Consider the following 16610-nt stretch of genomic DNA (forward strand, 5'->3'; position numbering starts at 1 on the left):
AGTGACCTTGTGTCTGTGTGTGTGTGTGTGTGTGTGTGTGTGTGTGTCTGTGTGTGTCTGTGCGTGTGTGTGTGTCTGGGTCACCGTCCATAGAACACTACAGCACAAACAGGCCCTTCGGCCCACGAGTTGCGCCGATCACATCAACACCTCCCAATCCATAGACCTATCTATAACCCCCAATCCCATTAGATCCCATATACTCATCCAGAAGTCTTTTAAAAGACCCCAGCGAGTTCGCCTCCACCACCGCTGACGGCAGCTGATTCCATTCACTCCCCACCCTCTGAGTGAAAAACTTACCCCTGACATCTCCTCTGTACCTGCTCCCCAGCACCTTAAACCTGTGTCCTCTCGTAGCGACCATTTCAGCCCTGGGAAATAGCCTCTGAGAATCCACCCTATCTATTCCTCTCAACATTTTATAAACCTCTATCAGGTCACCTCTCAACCTTCGTCTCTCCAGGGAGAAGAGTCCCAGCTCCCTCAACCTATCTTCATAAGGCATGCCTCCCAATCCAGGCAACATCCTTGTAAATCTCCTCTGCACCCTCTCAATAGCTTCCACATCCTTCCTGTAGTGAGGTGACCAGAACTGCGCACAGTACTCCAAGTGGGGTCTGACAAGGGTCCTATAAAGTTGCAGCATTACCTCCCGACTCCTAAACTCAATCCCTCGATTAATGAAGTCCAGTACACCATACGCCTTCTTGACCACATCCTCCACCTGCGAGGCCGATTTTAGAGTCCTGTGGGCCCGGACCCTAAGATCCTTCTGCTCTTCAACACTGCTAAGACTCCTGCCCTTGATAGTGTACTCGTTCATCCCATTGGTCCTGCCAAAATGGACCACTACCCGTTTATCCGCGTTGAAGTCCATCTGCCACTTCTCGCCACTTCTCCGCCCAGTCCTGCATCCTATTTATGTCCTGCTGCAACTTCTGACATCCTTCCAGACCATCAACAACACCACCGACCTTCGTGTCATCGGCGAACTTACTAACCCATCCCTCCACTTCCTCATCCAGGTCATTTATGAAAATGACAAACAGCAAGGGTCCTAGAACAGATCCCTGGGGCACTCCGCTGGTGACTGACCTCCATTCAGAAAAAGACCCATCCACAACCACTCTCTGCCTTCTGCAGGCAAGCCAGTCCTGGATCCACAAGGCCAAAGCACCTTGGATCCCATGCCCTCTCACCTTCTCAAGAAGTCTTGCATGGGGGCCCTTATCAAACCCCTTGCTGAAGTCCATGTAAACCACATCCACCGCTCTTCCTTCGTCAATGTGTTCAGTGACATTATCGAAGAACTCAACTAGACTTGTAAGGCACGGCCTGCCCTTGACAAATCCATGCTGACTATTCCTGATCATGTCAAACCTCTCCAAATGCTCGTAGATCTTGTCCCTCAGAAGCCTCTCCATCAGCTTACCAACCACTGAGGTCAGACTCACCGGTCGGTAATTTCCCGGGCTATCCCTGTTCCCTTTATTACTTATTTCTTCTCTTAACTTCTCAACTAACTCTCAATTTCTAACTCCTCTTTTAACTTAATTTTCTTTGACTTCTCACTCTGTTACTCTTCTAAACTAATAATCACAATAACGTTACTAAGTTTCAACAAACATTTTCTTTTATCGCTGTTTCTCTCATTAAAACATCTGACTCATGGATCCCAGATCCAAGAACTCACTATAATATTCTACATATTTCTCTAGGCATAGTCCCAGGAGAACAAGAACTGATTGAAAGGGTGCAGCGCCTACTAATTTACCAATAAGTCCCTCTAAGTCAGTTAGTACCAAGAGTATGATGAACACCCCTCTCTACTCCAGAGTTAGGTTTGAGCCTTGCCTCATGTTCGACAATAGAGATCACTCTTCCCCTTGACTAGCCTCACTTCAGAATCTGCCCTTGGGATCCCAGTCCTATCTCAGCATTAGCACAAGATTCTGCCCAGAGGGGCCACTTTTTCTTCTTAATATATTCCCTGATTATTTTTTCCCATATGGGACACTTCTCTGTCTCTATACTGTTTCCTGCCATTCTATATTTATCGACAAGGGGTAGGGAGGCGATCGGACTGCGGGGTACGGCTTAACGCTATGTCCCGGTCCTAATCCCTCTGCGTTCTAATACAAACCTACAGAGTTTACCCTATCCTCCTTGTTAGTAACAATACACGCACAATAAACAATTTCCCCGAAAGCAGTTATTTGTTGAATAAGGAGTTTACACCTGTTGGCTCTGAGTTTTAAATAACCGTTCAATATAAAGTCTGTGGGGTTCGATATCGGAGCAACAAAGTTACTTCTTATCGATGCCCACCCAGGGACGCCAAATGTTGGAAAAATCAGCCTGTTTTAACCCTTATACGGTGGACAAATAACTTTGAGTGGACGTCTTATAAGTACAAACAATATTTATTTAAACCCACACAATCAATAATCACCCACCCGACCAACAATAAGTTATCTTACAGAAAATACTAGAATTCAAGTCCAATACAAGACCTTGACTGAACTTTGCCTGAGTGACAAGTCCCCAAACAGATAGTGGCCTTTATCTCTGCACTGGTCTGGGTAGTTGTCTGCGTGGTCTGGTCCTTTAGTCTGGTGTGGTCCCCTGGCTCTGATCTTCTCCCTTTCCTCCCTTCTCAGGTGTGGTGTCTCTCTGTCGTTGTAGCTTGTCCGTGGGGGTCAGAGAGAGAGAGATTCCTGGTTGTGCCGCATACTTTATCCCCCGTTTGGTTTCACCCCCTTTTTTTGGCCATTGCCAATCAATCGATCAGGACTTGATCACCCTGATCGATAAGAGTCCAATCAGGTGCGACCACACCGATCTCTGGGTGTGTCCCCGGGGGCCGTGTCTGTAGGTGTTAGAGGCACAGAGGTCACATACCTTCCTCCTAAATAAGGATTCACGGTGTCTTTATCTCTGGCACACAACCCAGTGTGACCAGAAAGTCTCTTTCATCCTGGAGATGGCCCGTATCCTGTGTATTCACTCATCAGGGTTGCAGCCTGTTTGTCTGTCTTTAAACTGCAGCCTGTCGCTTTAGTTTCTTGCCCAATTGTCCCAGAGTGCTTTACAAAATGCCATTTTAGATTGCCTGTTTGGCTACAGGAGACAGTGTAGAGGGAGCTTTACTCTGTATCTAACCCCGTGCTGTCCCTGTCCTGGGAGTGTTTGATGGGGGACAGTGTAGAGGGAGCTTTACTCTGTATCTAACCCCGTGCTGTACCTGTCCTGGGAGTGTTTGATGGGGACAGTGTAGAGGGAGCTTTACTCTGTATCTATCCCCATGCTGTACCTGTCCTGGGAGTGTTTGATGGGGGGACAGTGTAGAGGGAGCTTTACTCTGTATCTAACCCTGTGCTGTACCTGTCCTGGGAGTGTTTGATGGGGGGACAGTGTAGAGGGAGCTTTACTCTGTATCTAACCCCGTGATGTCCCTGTCCTGGGAGTGTTTGATGGGGACAGTGCAGGGGGAGCTTTACTCTGTATCTAATCTGGTGTTAATCCTGACAGCACCAGGTTTCAGTCCAACCGATTTTTAAGACTTTTTACTGTGTTTACCCCAGTCCAACGCCGGCATATCCACATCTCGATCCTGCTGCCAGGGACATGGAGGCTTTGGAGAGAGTGCAGAGGAGGTTTACCAGGATGTTGCCCTGGTACAGAGGCAGCGCCGCACTGTGGGAGGTTCGCTGCTGAGGGAGCGCCGCACTGTGGGAGGGTCGGTGCTGAGGGAGCGCCGCACTGTGGGAGGTTCGGTGCTGAGGGAGCGCCGCATTGTGGGAGGGTCGGTGCTGAGGGAGCACCGCACTGTGGGAGGGTCGGTGCTGACGGAGCGCCGCACTGTGGGAGGGTGGGTGCTGAGGGAGCGCCGCACTGTGGGAGGGTCGGTGCTGAGGGAGCGCCGCACTGTGGGTGGGTCAGTGCTGAGGGATCGCCGCACTATGGGAGGTTCAGTGCTGAGGGAGTGCCGCACTGTGGGAGTTTGTCTCCAGGATTTGGTCATACCTGGCACAGGTTCTAACAATGTTTTATTTCAATCTTTTATTTTAACCAGGTTTTCGCATGTAGCCAAACAGGCAATCTAAAATGGCATTTTGTAAAGCACTCTGGGACAATTGGGCAAGAAACTAAAGCGACAGGCTGCAGTTTAAAGACAGACAAACAGGCTGCAACCCTGATGAGTGAATACACAGGATACGGGCCATCTCCAGGATGAAAGAGACTTTCTGATCACACTGGGTTGTGTGCCAGACATAAAGGCTTTATGCTTTCTGCTCTCTTTTTCAGTTTTTTGACACACTGGCTCAGCTCCAGAGAGCTGGCCACTGCTGCCCACCTCGGGTGAGCTGTCCCCCCCACCCCTCACTCCCCACCCCCAGTAGTACTCAGGCAGGAGTACTTATTTTGAAGGGGGGGACATCCACCGGCGTGCTCTCCACCACCTGAGGTTTCCCCTCCCTGATAGTTACCCACGTGCCTTCTTCCCGTTGCCCCCCGGGTGTGACCGCTTGCCGGTCGCTCCCGTCAATTATCCCCTGGTTCTCTCTCTAATGAGCCGAGGGTCCTCGAGCTGCCTTCGCAGCTCCTTAACCTGGTTCCGTAGGGACTGGAACTCCACACACCGAGCACAGGTGTGGGTGTCTGGGGGACCAGGAGCCTCCAAGACCTCCCACGCGTTGCACTGGCAGCAACACACTGGCCTCACACCCGGACTTGCCCCTTTCCAGTAACCCAGAGGAAAAATTCGAAAAAAAACTGATAACTGACCTTGCCTCAGCCTTATCTCTGTGGCCCTGTGAGCCAAAGCCCTTACAGCACACTCCAAAACAAAAACAAACTTCCCTGCTCTCAGTCAGAGCCCCCCTCTCTCTCTCTCTCTGTTTTTGAGGTTAGAGGAGGGGGGAGGGTGGGACACTCTACCTATGTAGAGTATCGGGATTCCTCACCGCTCTAATTTACAGTAAGGTTCAAAAAAAAACTCTACCCGAGCGCCTGAGCAACTGCTTCCCGATTTTGCAGACTCATCTGTCGATACTGAACTGTTTGCCTCTGCTGAGTTCAGTGGGGGAAGGTTCGGGAAATAAGGGATGGCAGATGCGGGAAGGGGAGGGCTGGAGACGGGAAAGAGATTGGAGGAGGGCGGCGAGGGGGTGGGGTGGAGACTGGCCAGTCGCTGACTCTGCAGTCACTAACTCAATGGAAAGTTCCAGATCTGGGCAGAGGGGAGGGGACACAAGAGGGAGAGAGGGTGAAAAGCGACGGGATCTGCGCAGAGAGAGCAATTGCAAAGCACCGAGCCCAGGGGACACCCGTCTCCTCCAAGAACAGCTCCAATTGCCCGCGGACGTCCAGACACAGTCTCAACATGGGGTGAGAACCCCGGGCAAGGGGAGATTTACTTTGTATCTAACCCCGTGCTGTCCCTGTCCTGGGAGTGTTTGATGGGGGGACAGTGTAGAGGGAGCTTTACTCTGTACCTAACCCCGTGCTGGACCTGTCCGGGGAGTGTTTGATGGGGACAGTGTAGAGGGAGCTTTACTCTGTATCTAACCCCGTGCTGTCCCTGTCCTGGGAGTGTTTGATGGGGGGACAGTGTAGAGGGAGCTTTACTCTGTATCTAACCCCGTGCTGTAACTGTCCTGGGAGTGTTTGATGGGGACAGTGTTCCTTCTTCGCAAACACATTGTTTATTTGGGAATAGATATTTTCTGTGCTTTATTCCTGCAGGATTCTCCGGTTCCGTTTGATGTTGCTCTGTTTGAGTGGAGCATTATCACACCTCAATCCATGTGTGGGTGAGTCGCACTGTGGGAGTGTCAGTGCTGAGGGAGCGCCGCACTCTGGGAGGGTCAGTGCTGAGGGAGCGCCGCACTGTGGGAGGGTCAGTGCTGAGGGAGCACCGCACTGTGGGAGGGTCAGTGCTGAGGGAGCGCCGCACTGTGGGAGGGTCAGTGCTGGGGGAGCGCCGCACTGTGGGAGGGTCAGTGCTGAGGGAGCGCCGCACTGTGGGAGGGTCCGTGCTGAGGGAGCGCCGCACTGTGGGAGGGTCAGTGCTGAGGGAGCGCCGCACTGTGGGAGGGTCAGTGCTGAGGGAGCATCGCACTGTGGGAGGGTCAGTGCTGAGGGAGCGCGGCACTGAGGGAGGGTCAGTGCTGTGGGAGCACCGCGCTGTGGGAGGGTCAGTGCTGAGGGAGCGCCGCACTGTGGGAGGGTCAGTGCTGAGGGAGCGCCGCACTGTGGGAGGGTCAGTGCTGAGGGAGCGCCGCACTGTGGGAGGGTCAGTGCAGAGGGAGTGCGGCTCAGAGGGAGGGTCAGTACTGAGGGCGCGCCGCACTGTGGGAGGGTCAGTGCTGAGGGAGTGCGGCTCAGAGGGAGGGCCAGTGCAGAGGGAGTGCTGCACAAGGGGAGGGTCAGTACTGAGGGCGCGCCGCACTGTGGGAGGGTCAGTGCTGAGGGAGCGCCGCACTGTGGGAGGGTCAGTGCAGAGGGAGCAGTGCACTGTGGGAGGGCCAGTGCTGAGGGAGCGCCGCACTGTGGGAGGGTCGGTGCTGAGGGAGCGCCGCACTGTGGGATGGTCAGTGCTGAGGGAGCGTCGCACTGTGGGAGGGTCGGTGCTGAGGGAGCGCCGCACTGTGGGAGGGTCAGTGCTGAGGGAGCGCTGCACTGTGGGAGGGTCAGTGCTGAGGGAGTGCCGCACTGTGGGGGGGTCAGGACTGAGGGAGCGCCGCACTGTGGGAGGGTCTGACTTTAAGGAGCTCTGAACTGTGGGAGGTTCAATGCTGAGGGAGTGCGGCACAGACGGAGGGTCATTGCTGAGGGAGCACCGCACTGTGGGAGGGCCAGTGCTGTGGGAGCGCCGCACTGTGGGAGGGTCAGTGCTGAGGGAGCACCGCACTGTGGGAGGGGCAGTGCTGAGGGAGCACCGCACTGTGGGAGGGGCAGTGCTGAGGGAGAGCCGCACTGTGGGGGGGTCGGAGCTGAGGGAGCGCCGCACTGTGGGAAGGTCAGTACTGAGGGTGCGCCGCACTGTGGGAGGGTCAGTGCTGAGGGAGCGCCGCACTGTGGGGGGGTCAGTGTTGAGAGAGCACCGCACTGTGGGAGGGTGAGTACTGAGGGAGCGCCGCACTGTGGTGGGGTCAGCATTGAGGGAGCGCCGCACTGTGGGAGGGTCGGTGCTGATGGAGCACCGCACTGTGGGAGGGTCAGTGCTGAGTGAGCGCCGCACTGTGGGAGGGTCAATGCTGAGGGAGCACCGCACTGTGGGAGGGTCAGTGCTGAGGGAGCGCCGCACTGTGGGAGGGTCAGTGCTGAGGGAGCGCCGCACTGTGGGAGGGACAGTGCTGAGGGAGCTCCGCACTGTGGGAGGGTCAGTGCTGAGGGAGCGCCGCACTGTGGGAGGGTCAGTGCTGAGGGAGCGCCGCACTGTGGGAGGGTCAGTGCTGAGGGAGCGCCGCACTGTGGGAGGGTCAGTGCTGAGGGAGCGCCGCACTGTGGGAGGGTCAGTGCTGAGGGAGCGCCGCACTGTGGGAGGGTCAGTGCTGAGGGAGCGCCGCACTGTGGGAGGGTCAGTGCTGAGGGAGCGCCGCACTGTGGGAGGGTCAGTGCTGAAGGGGGCTCCGCACTGTGGGAGTTTGTCTCCAGGATTTCGTCATTCCTGGCAGACGTTCTAACAATGTTTTATTTCAATCTTTTGTTTTAACCAGGTTTTCGCTCTGACCACAGGGGGCGTTATGGCAGTAAGTGTTTTTACAATATTTATTGCTCTGGGCTCTGTGGAGATCCTGTTGCGGATCTGAATAAGGGTGGATTATATTGGATTGACAGTGCTGAGGGAGCGCCGCACTGTGGGAGGGTCAGTGCTGAGGGAGCGCCGCACTGTGGGAGGGTCAGTGCTGAGGGAGCCCGGCACTGTGGGAGGGTCAGTGCTGAGGGAGCGCCGCACTGTGGGAGGGTCAGTGCTGAGGGAGCGCCGCACTATGGGAGGGTCAGTGCTGAGGGAGCGCCGCACTGTAGGGTTTTGTCTCCAGGCTAAGTTTGTTCCTGGAACAGTTTCGAACAAAGTTTTACTTCAATCTTTTGTTTTAACCAGGTTCTGCCGTTGACCCCAGGGGATACCATCACGGTGAGTGTTTTTACAATGTTAGTTACTCTGGGCTCTGAGGAGATCTTGGTGTGTATCTGAATAAGGGTGGTTTATGTTGGATTCGCAGAGCTGAGGGAGCGCCGCACTGTGGGAGGGTCAGTGCTGAGGGAGCGCCGCACTGTGGGAGGGTCAGTGCTGAGGGAGCACCGCACTGTGGGAATAACTTCCCGGGGAAGGGTGGATTTTGGGAACTGGGTCTAACAGTGTTTTATTTCCATCTATTTTTTATCCAGCTGATGAAGCTGAGGATATCGCACACAAGGATGGTGAGTGTGTTTGCAATGTTTCGTATTTTGGGTTCTCTGGAGACCTGGCTTTGCGGAATGAACCTGGACAAGTGTCGGATCTCTCTGTCGGGGAGCATTTTGGGAATAGTGATCATAACTCTGCCTCCTTCGCACTCACACTCAAGGGAACTGGGACCAAGCTATCTTGGGAAGTTTTCATCTGGAGTGAGGGGAAATATGAAGCCATCAGGCAGGAAATTTGAGGCGTAAATTGGAAGGAGTTTTCCCTCAGGGAAACACGTGGAAGAAAGGTGGCAGATTTCCAAGGAATGTTTGTCCGGAGCTCTGCGCGACCACGTTCCGATGAGACAGGGAAGTTTTGGTCGGTTCACGGGAACCGTGGTGCTCGGGAGCTGAGACAAATCCACTCGAAAAGAAAAGCTTCCGAAAGATTGAGGGAGCTGGGAGATGTTCGGGATCTAGAGGAGGATGAGACTTGGAGGTAGGAAGTTCAGGAGGAAATGAGGAGAGCCAGAAGGGGCCATGAGAAGGCCTTGGCGGGTAAGGTTAAGGAGAACCCCAAGGCCTTCTACAGATATGTGAAGAGGAAAAGGATGAGATTTGAAGGGATGGAACCGAGAAAAGGAGAATGGGGAGAGTCTGTGTGGAACCGGGAGAAATAGCAGAGGTGCTTCATGAATACTTTACTCTGGGATTCCCGAGGGAAAAGGATCTGGGTGGTTGTCTGGGCAGGTTTGGGGGCGGACTGAAAAGATTGAATGTGTGGACGTTAAGAAAGAGGATGTGTCGGAGCTTTTGAATAGCGTCGAGATGGATAAGTCGCCGGGACCGGATGGGATGTTCCCCAGGTTACTGTGGGAGGCCAGGGAAGAGATTGCAGAGCCCCTGGCGATGATCTTTGCCTCGTCGATGGAGAGGGGAGAGGTTCCGGAGGATGTTGTTCCTTTACTCAAGAAAGGGAATAGGGAGAGCCCGGGAAATGATAGACCAGAGAGTCTAACCTCATTGGTTGGTCAGTTGATGGAGAAGATCCTGAGAGGCAGGATTTATGAAGATTTCGAGAGGTATCGTGTGACCAAAAATAGCACGGCTTTGTCAAGGGCGGGTCGTGCCTTACGAGCCTGGTTGAGTTTTTTGAAGATGTGACTGAACACATTGAGGAAGGAAGAGCGGTGGATGTGGTTTATATGGACTTCAGCAAGGCCTTCGATAAGGTCCCCCCAGTGCAAGGCTTCTTGAGAAAGTAAGAGGGCCTGGGATCCACGGGGATCCACTGTGGGAGGGTCAGTGCCGAGGGAGCACCGCACTATGGGAGGGTCAGTGCTGAGGGAGCCACACAGTGTGGGTGGGAGCTGAAGGACTAAATGTGTTACTGATCTGTGCCTCACTGCACTCCCTCTCTGTCTCTCTCTCTCTCTCTCTCCTCCTGTTTTAGTTCACTGTGGCGTTCCTGCGAATATTTCTCGCGGACATTATGAATATCTGTCTCATCACGATGATGACACCTATCTTTCCGTGATCAAGTATGTTTGCGAGGGCCCGGTCTACCACCTCGAGGATCCCGAGGAGGGTAGGTAATGCTGGTGTCCGGGGGCGAACCATCAAAGTGTAATCGAGTGAGAAAATGCGCCCCCCACCCTGCCCACCAAAAAGAAAATCGTGCATCCCCTTCTGCTGACTATTGGGCTGAAATATTCTAGGGCAGCCTGTAACCTGACGTTGGTGGAATTTGGGGATACAGATGTATTGCCAGCCAAATTCACCAAACACTCACTGAACGTTCGATGACACGCTGTTCTTATTCTTCTCTGAGTGAGCTGTGTCGATTGTGCTCCACCCACCGGCCTCCGGGTTATGGTTACAAGGTGACCAAGATTGTGTTCACAATGTTTACCGGGTTAACTGAGGAGATCGCGAGCGGGGCTGGGGTGGGGGGAGTGCCTCCAGTGATCGTTTCTTTCTCGAGAATGATGGGGAGAAACGCCAGCCGTCCTGATATCAAAGGATGGCCATGTCGGATAAGCAGCAAACCTGCGCGATAAGGAACGCTGTGAAGAGTTCCCCTGGTAAATTTGAGCGATTGTTCCCAGACCGAGAGAAGCAGCTTCAGAGTCGGGTAAACTTCTGGTTCATTCTACCAAGGACACAACCAGGAAGAGAATATTTCCACCCCAGTGTTGTTGGCTGAAACTGGGACGGTTCGTGACCTTGCTGAGCTGGGAGATCCAGGAAAGAGTGATCATAATGTTAGGCAATTTTGGAATGGGTTTGGGAGCAATTTGAGGAAATCCAAAATTAGCTGTTGTAAATCCCACACTCTGAGGCCCATCCCTCATTCACCCTGCCCTCTCCCCGTCTCCCTCTCTCCCCCCACCCTCTCCCTGTCTCCCTCGCTCCTCCCCACCCTCTCCCTGTCTCCCTCGCTCCCCCCGCCCTCTCCCTGTCTCCCTCTCTCCCCCCACCCTCTCCCTGTCTCCCTCGCTCCTCCCCACCCTCTCCCTGTCTCCCTCGCTCCCCCCACCCTCTCCCTGTCTCCCTCGCTCCCCCCACCCTCTCCCTGTCTCCCTCGCTCCCCCCGCCCTCTCCCTGTCTCCCTCTCTCCCCCCACCCTCTCCCTGTCTCCCTCGCTCCTCCCCACCCTCTCCCTGTCTCCCTCGCTCCCCCCACCCTCTCCCTGTCTCCCTCGCTCCTCCCCACCCTCTCCCTGTCTCCCTCTCTCCCCCCACCCTCTCCCTGTCTCCCTCGCTCCTCCCCGCCCTCTCCCTGTCTCCCTCTCTCCCCCCACCCTCTCCCTGTCTCCCTCGCTCCTCCCCACCCTCTCCCTGTCTCCCTCTCTCCCCCCACCCTCTCCCCGTCTCCCTCGCTCCTCCCCACCCTCTCCCTGTCTCCCTCTCTCCCCCCACCCTCTCCCTGTCTCCCTCGCTCCTCCCCACCCTCTCCCTGTCTCCCTCGCTCCCCTTCCAGCCTCTGCCCCAGGTGGGTAGGGGAAGGGGTTAGAATGATGAAATCGAGGTGGAGGGGGATATTTCAGAGTTCCGGGGGAGGGTGTGTGACACTGCGATGGTTTGGGTAAATGTGGATCCGATTATCTGGGATTTGTTCTCAGTCTGTCTCTGTGTCTCTCTCTCTCTCTCTCTGTCTCTCCCTCTGGTCTCTAGCTGTGTACATTTGTACAGAACAGAACAAGTGGAAGAACGCAAAACTGAAGTACAAATTGCCAGAATGTCACAAAGGTGAGAGAGAGATTAACCTCAGTAACACACAGTCTCCCTATCCCCTCGGTTACACCACACTCGGAGCACCGTGCACAGTTCCCGTCTCCCTATCCCCTCAGTTAGGCCCACACTCGGAGCACAGTTCCGGTCTCCCTATCCCCTCAGTTAGGCCCACACTCGGAGCACAGTTCCCGTCTCCCTTTCCCCTCGGTTAGACCCACACTTGGAGCACAGTTCCCGTCTCCGTATCCCCTCGGTTAGACCCACACTCGGAGCACATTTCCAGTCTCCTTATCCCGTCGGTTAGACCTACACTCGGAGCACAGTTCCTGTCTCCCTATCCCCTCGGTTAGACCCACACTCGGAGCACAGTTCCAGTCTCCCTACCCCCTCGATTAGACCCACACTCGGAGCACAGTTCCCGTCTCCCTACCCCCTCGATTAGACCCACACTCGGAGCACAGTTCCCGTCTCCCTAGCCCCTCGGTTAGACCCACACTCGGAGCACAGTTCCAGTCTCCCTACCCCCTCGGTTAGACCCACACTCGGAGCACAGTTCCCGTCTCCCTATCCCCTCGATTAGACCCACACTCGGACCACAGTTCCGGTGTCGCTATCTCCTCGTGTGGACCACACTCGGAGCACAGTTCCTGTCTCCCTGTCCCCACAGCTAGATCACACTCGGAGCAGAATTCCCGTCTCTCTGTCCCCTCGGTTAGACAACATTTGGAGCACAGTTCCCGTCTCCCTATCCCCTTGGTTAGACCCACACTCGGAGAACAGTTCCGGTCTCCCTATCCCCTCGGTTGGACCACACTCGGAGCACAGTTCCCGTCTCCCTATCCTCTCGATAGACCCACACTCGGAGCACAGTTCCCGTCACCCAACCCGCTCGGTGAGACCCACACTCGGAGCACAGTTCCTGTCTCCCTATCCCTCTGTTAGACCCACACTCGGAGCACAGTCCCCGTCTCCCTATCCCCTCGGTTAGACCCACACTCGGAGCACAGTCCCCGTCTCCCTATCCCCTCGGTTAGACCCACACTCGGAGCACAGTTCCCGTCACCCAACCCGCTCGGTGAGACCCACACTCGGAGCACAGTTCCTGTCTCCCTATCCCTCTGTTAGACCCACACTCGGAGCACAGTTCCCGTCTCCCTATCCCCTCGGTTAGACCCACACTTGGAGCACAGTTCCCGTCTCCCTATCCCCTCGGTTAGACCCACACTCGGAGCACAGTTCCCGTCTCCCTATCCCCTCGGTTAGACCCACACTCGGAGCACAGTTCCCGTCTCCCTATCCCCTCGGTTAGACCCACACTCGGAGCACAGTTCCCGTCTCCCTATCCCCTCGGTTAGACCCACACTCGGAGCACAGTTCCCATCTCCCTATCCCCTCGGTTAGACCCTCATAGAGAAAGAACGGAGAGGGTGCAGAACATGGTGTTACAGTCACAGCGAGGGTGTAGAGAAAGATCAACTTAACGCGAGGTAGGTGCATTCACAAGTCTGACAGCAGCAGGGAAGAAGCTGTTTTTGAGTCGGTCGGTACGGGACCTCAGACTTTTGTATCTATTTCCTGTGGGAAGAAGGTAGAAGAGAGAATGTCCGGGGTGTGTGGGGTCCTTGATTCTGCTGGCTGCTTTCCCCCGAGGCAGTGGGAAGTGCAGACAGAGTCAGTGGATGGGAGGTCGGTTTGTGTGGTGGGATTGGGGCTACATTGACACAATCCTTTCTAGTTTATTGGGACACTGCGAAAAGAATGGAAATTTCTTCACCCAGACGATGACTCTCCCTCCCCTTTCCCCCCCCGACAAATGGCCGAATGATTCAATAATGATTCCCCCTCTCATTCTCCCTTCCAAACCCAACAATCTCACACTTTCCCAGGGGGAGCTCCATCTGACAATCCCCTCGGTCTCTACACCCACTCACGCCAGTCGGGAACTCCGGCAGGATGTCTGGGAACATAAGAACATAAGAAATAGGAGCAGGAGTCGGCCACCTAGCCCTTCGAGCCTGCTCCGCCATTCAATAAGATCATGGCTGATCTGTCGTGGCTCAGTTCCACTTTCCCGCCCTCTCCCCATAACCCTTAATCCCCTCTCTTATCAAAAACCCATCAACCCGCGTCTTAAAAATATTTAGCGAGGCAGCCTCCAGCACTTCAACGGGCAGAGAATTCCAGAGATTCACCACCCTTTGAGTGAAGAAGTTCCTCCTCAACTCTGTTCTAAACCGCCCCCCCTTTATCTTGAGGCTGTGCCCTCTAGTCCTACTGTCCTTTCTGAGCGGGAAGAGTCTCTCCACCTCTATCCTATCCATCCCATTCATCATCTTATACGTCTCAATGAGATCTCCCCTCATTCTTCTAAACTCTAACGAGTACAAGCCTAGTTTATTCAGCTTCTCCTCATAGCTCAACCCCCTCAACTCCGGTATCAGCCTAGTAAACCTCCTCTGCACTCCCTCCAAGGCCAAAATATCCTTGCGTAAGTGCGGCGACCAAAACTGCACACAGTACTCCAGCTGCGGCTTCACCAGTGCCCTATACAGCCGCAGCAAGACCTCCCTACTTTTATATTCAATCCCCCTCGCTATGAAGGCCAGCATCCCATTCGCCTTCCTGACCACCTGTTGCACCTGCAAGCTGGGTTTTTGCGACTCATGCACAAGGACCCCGAGGTCCCTCTGCACCGTCGCCTGCTGCAGTTTTTCTCCACGTAAGTAATAGTCCTACCTACCATTCTTCCTACCAAAGTGGACCACCTCACACTTGCCAACATTAAATTCCATTTGCCATTTCCTGGCCCATTCGCCCAGCCTATCTAGATCCTTCTGCAGACTCTCCACACCCTCCGCACAATTTGCCGTTCCCCCAATCTTGGTGTTATCAGCAAATTTCGACACCCTACACTCGGTTCCCTCCTCCAGATCATCTATATAAATGGTAAAAAGCTGAGGCCCCAGCCCCGACCCCTGGGGCACTCCACTAGTCACCATCCGCCAATCCGAATAGCACCCGTTGACCCCCACTCTCTGCCTCCTATTTGACAACCAATCCTCTATCCACGCTAACACCCTACCCCCAACTCCATGTCCCCTGACCTTCTGTAATAACCTCTTGTGAGGTACCTTGTCAAACGCCTTCTGAAAATCAAGAAACACCACATCCACCGGCTCTCCTCTATCCACCGCCCTAGACACATCCTCATAGAACTCCAATAAATTTGTCAGACACAACTTCCCCTTAACGAAACCGTGCTGCGTCTGCTCTATCAAACAATTCTCCTCAAGATGCCTCGCTATTTTCTCCTTGATCACGGGCTCTAACATTTTACCCACAACAGACGTTAAACTAACTGGCCTATAATTCCCCACCTTTTGCCTGCCACCCTTCTTAAACAACGGCGTAACATTAGCCGTTTTCCAATCTTCCGGCACTTCCCCGGAATCCAACGACGTCTGGAAAATAACCACCAAGGCATCCACTATCACCTCCGCCATTTCTTTCAGACCCCTCGGATGCATTCCATCCGGTCCTGGGGACTTGTCCACAATCAGTCCCTCCAGTCTGTTGAGCACCGCCTCTCTAGTAACAGCAATGTCATTAAGACCCTCCAGTCCTACCACCTTTCCATCGCTAACACCCGGCAAATTATTCACGTCCTCCTCCGTGAAGACCGAAACAAAAAAGTTATTCAAGACCTCCGCCATTTCCCCATCCCCTACCACTAAGTCCCCCCTCTCATCCTCTAAGGGTCCAACGTTCACCCGAGCCAGCCTCTTCCTTTTTATATATTAATAAAAACTCTTGCTATCCTTTTTTATATGAAGCGCTAGCCCAGCTTCATAGTTTCTCCTACCCTTCTTTATCAACTTCTACGTCAATCTTTGTTGACATTTAAACCTCTCCCAATCCTCTTCTCGCCCACTACTCTTAGCTACTCGAAACGCATCCGCTTTTAACACTTTCCCCTCAGTCAGACCCACATTCGGAGCACAGTTCCCAGCTCCCTATCCCCGCGATTAGACCCACAGACAGAGCACAGTTCCTGTCTCCCTATCCCCTCGGTTAGACCCACACTCGGAGCTCAGTTCCCGTCTCCCTATCCCCTCGGTTAGACCCACACTCGGAGCACAGTTCCTGTCTCCCTATCCCCTCGGTTAGACCCACACTCGGAGCTCAGTTCCCGTCTCCCTATCCCCTCGGTTAGACCCACACTCGGAGCACAGTTCCTGTCTCCCTATCCCCTCGGTTAGACGCACACTCGGAGCTCAGTTCCCGTCTCCCTATCCCCTCGGTTAGACCCACACTCGGAGCACAGTTGCGGTCTCCCTATCCCCTTGGTTAGACCGACACTCGGAGCACAGTTCCGGTCTCCCTATCCCGACAGAGGAAAGATTAGAGGGGGGAGCGGCGAGATTGTGGGGCTGGGGTTAAAATTCGATCAAGCAATGGCCGATCGAAGGGGAGAGCAGGAATTGGACGGGCAGAAGTGTCTGTTTGAATCCTGCGTTGGTTCGATCTCAGTGTCCCAGATTGAGGAATTCTCCTTCCCTCCCTTTCTATCTCTCAGTTTCGTGCGGCGTTCCGAAGGATATCGAACACGGACACTTTGAATACGTGACAACGCACGGGGTCACGTCGTATCTCTCTGCGATCAAATATACTTGTGACGCAAACTACCACGAAAGAGATTTCAGCGATGAAGGTGGGTTCGAGAAATCTGTCCACAGACAGAGCTGAGGGAGCACCGCACTGTGGGAGGGTCAGTGCTGAGGGAGCGCCGCACTGTGGGAGGGTCAGTGCTGAGGGAGCACCGCACTGTGGGAGGGTCAGTGCTGAGGGAGCACCGCACTGTGGGAGGGTCAGTGCTGAGGGAGCACCGCACTGTGGGAGGGTCAGTGCTGAGGGAGCACCGCACTGTGGGAGGGTCAGTGCTGAGGGAGCGCCGCACTGTGGGAGGGTCAGTGCTGA

At 54.4% G+C, this 16610-nt stretch overlaps 1 long non-coding RNA gene across 1 annotated transcript; it reads left to right on the forward strand.

Moving 5' to 3' along the window:
* Nucleotides 1-9951: 9951 nt before the first annotated feature.
* LOC145338757 (uncharacterized) lies at nucleotides 9952-16341 on the forward strand. Its single transcript, XR_013885883.1, has 3 exons — nucleotides 9952-9985; nucleotides 11574-11648; nucleotides 16210-16341. It is a non-coding gene; the product is annotated as an uncharacterized LOC145338757 (long non-coding RNA).
* Nucleotides 16342-16610: the final 269 nt, after the last annotated feature.

Source organism: Carcharhinus amblyrhynchos, unplaced genomic scaffold (genome assembly GCF_965287045.1).
Source record: "Carcharhinus amblyrhynchos unplaced genomic scaffold, sCarAmb.v2.hapA chromosome_167, whole genome shotgun sequence".
NCBI lineage: Eukaryota > Metazoa > Chordata > Chondrichthyes > Carcharhiniformes > Carcharhinidae > Carcharhinus > Carcharhinus amblyrhynchos.